The sequence below is a fragment of the Triticum urartu genome, chromosome 7 (genome assembly GCF_003073215.2).
Source record: "Triticum urartu cultivar G1812 chromosome 7, Tu2.1, whole genome shotgun sequence".
NCBI classification, from domain to species: Eukaryota; Viridiplantae; Streptophyta; class Magnoliopsida; order Poales; family Poaceae; genus Triticum; species Triticum urartu.
This window is the reverse complement of record NC_053028.1, coordinates 591,278,052-591,281,296: the sequence shown is the minus strand read 5'-3', so window position 1 is coordinate 591,281,296 and position 3,245 is coordinate 591,278,052.

Sequence of the window (3,245 nt, the reverse complement as noted above, 5' to 3'; positions counted from 1 at the left end):
TGATGAATTCTCCGTACCAGAGGATCCCCTCGAACAAGAGCGCTTCAAGCGCCGGCTTATGGCCATGGCAAATAGCCTCAAGAAAAAGCAGTAGCAGCTTCAAGCTGATCAAGATCTGCTAGCTGACAGATGGACTGAAGTCCTCGCGGCCGAGGAATATAAACTCGAGCGCCCCTCCAAAAATTACCCAAAGTGCAGGTTACAACCCCGACTGGAGGAAGAAGCGTATGATACGGCTGATCGGCCACCTCGTGGCCATGATAGAGAGGCATTCCAGCCAAAAACTCAGCCTCCACCCCGATGCCATTCACATAAAAAGGCCTGGGGAGATACGCCAGACCTGCGGGACATATTGGAGGAAAAAGCAAAGCATGCAAGATTGATCTACGGATCACGAAGGCGCACAACTCTGCGAGACGATAAACGTCATGCCAGATACAGTAAAAGCAAATCCGGCCGGGCCGAACACAGTGGGCAAGACCCATTCGAGCTGCGTCGTGATATAGCCCAATACAGAGGCGCCGCACACCCCTTATGCTTCACATATGAAGTAATGGAACATCAATTCCCAGAAGGTTTCAAACCTATAAATATTGAATCATATGACGGCACAATAGATCCCGCAGTATGGATCGAGGATTTCCTCCTCCACATCCACATGGCCCGCGGTGATGACTTACATGCCATCAAATACCTCCCACTAAAGCTCAAAGGACCAGCGCGGCATTGGCTTAACAGCTTCCCAACGGACTCCATTAGCTGTTGGGAGGATCTGGAAGCCGCATTCCTCGACAACATTCAGGGCACTTATGTCCGACCACCAGACGCCGATGACTTGAGCCACATAATTCAGCAGCCAGAAGAGTCGGCCAGGCAATTCTGGACTCGGTTCCTTACAAAGAAAAATCAAATCGTCGAATGTCCGGATGCAGAGGCCTTAGCGGCTTTCAAACACAACATCCGAGACGAGTGGCTAGCCCGGCACCTTGGTCAGGAAAAGCCGAAATCTATGGCAGCTCTCACGACGCTCATGACCCACTTTTGTGCGGGAGAAGACAGCTGGCTGGCTCGTAGTAATAACATATCAAAGAACCATGGTACCCCGGATACCAAGGACGGCAATAGCAGGTCACGTCGCAACAAACATAAGCGCTGTATTAATAGCGAAAATACCGAGGATACTCCAGTCAATGCGGGTTTCAAAGGCTCTAAACCCGGTCAGCAGAAAAAGCCATTCAAACAAAGTACGCCGGGTCCGTCCAGCTTGGACCGTATACTCGATCGCTCGTGTCAAATACACGGAACCCCAGACAAGCCAGCCAATCACACCAATAGGGATTGTTGGGTGTTCAAGCAGGCTAGCAAGTTGCTTGCCGAAAACAAAGACAAGGGGCCGCATAGCGATGACGAGGGGGAATCACGGCAGCCACACAATGGAGGACAGAATAGGTTTCCCCCACAAGTGCGGACGGTGAACATGATATACGCAACCCACATCCCCAAGAGGGAGCGGAAGCGTGCGCTCAAGGACGTATATGCGTTGGAGCCAGTCGCCCCAAAGTTCAACCCTTGGTCCTCCTGTCTGATCACCTTCGATCGCAGGGACCACCCCACTAGTATCCGTCATGGTGGATTCGCCGCACTGGTCCCAGACCCAATCATTGACGGATTTCACCTCACTGAGTCCTTATGGATGGTGGTAGCAGCCTGAACCTGCTTTATCAGGACACAGTGCGCAAAATGGGTATAGAACCCTCAAGGATCAAACCCACAAAAACGACCTTTAAAGGCATCATTCCAGGTGTAGAGGCCCATTGCACAGGCTCAATTACACTGGAATTGGTCCTCGGATCCCCGGATAACTTCCGAAGCGAAGAGTTAATCTTTGACATAGTCCCGTTCTGCAGTGGTTATCATGCGCTGCTCGGGCGAACCGCATTCGCTAGATTCAATGCGGTTCCACATTATGCATACCTCAAGCTCAAGATGCCAGGACCTCGTGGAGTTATTATAGTCAATGGAAACACAGATCGCTCTCTACGAACAGAGGAGCACACCGCGGCCCTCGCAGCAGAAGCGCAAAGCAGCCTCTCAAGGCAATCAACTAGTTCGGCGCTTCAAAGCCCGGACACCTTCAAGCGCGCTCGGAGCAATTGGCAAATGGACCACCTGGCACGATCTGAGCTCGCATAGCAATACGGCGCCCACCCAAATCCCAGCCCAACGGTAAAACTCGTGCCACGCGTAAATAATTACGCACTAAAAATATCATGGGCATAGGTGGGGAGGGGGGGGGAAAAACTGCGGCACGCCCCAAGACACGGCTTAAACTGCACTAGGGGCTTCCCGTTTTGTAATTTTTCTCTTTTTTCAGGACCTTAATCTCTAGAAACACTGTCCGGCAGCACTATTGCCGAACACATGATGCAACAAGCAGGGAGGCAACCAGCTACGTCATACCACGGAATTCCCAAGTGGATTACAGTAATGAGCGAAATATTCGATTTCATGTCATTCCTCAACTTGCCCTTGGAAGGGACATAGTCCTACTCTTTGCTTATCGCACTACCTGTATCACTCTACTTCAACGCGATCTTTTGACTAAACAATGCATGACATTACGACTATTATTGCATTCCTGTTATATATATAACCATGTGTTCATTAATGACGCCTTGCAACCGTACACTTTGGTACGGCCAACACACCAAGGGCTTACGTACCCCACAATACGGTGTGAAAAGTCTGAACACTTTCACAAGTGCAACACCCCGAAATTATAGCATTATATGCATCAGCTCTGAATCATGTCTTTGGTCAAATGTTGGGTTTGCCCAGCTCCTATGTTTTGGTACCTTACTGTCACATCCCTAGCTTCTGGTGTTGCCTAGTGTTTGCATCTTGCTTGCATCATGTTTAAATTTCTGAAACTTGAATTGAGGATTGTTGAAACCTCAGAAATCTGATTAAAAGAAGGGCAAGCACCCTTTAAATAGCATTCTGTGAATCCAAAATGCCCTAAAAATAGTTTAGTGAATTTTGCAAGAGTTATATATCAAACTAAAATTCTGGAACATTTTTAAGGAATTATTTGGTCTCTGAATTTAAATCAATAATCTATTTGAATTTGGGGATATATTCATAATATATAATGAATATATTTTCAAATGCTTTGAAATATTTTATGTACTTTTGGAATAGTCCAGAGAGGTAGCATGAAATATCTCTGTGTTTTGGCACTGTTT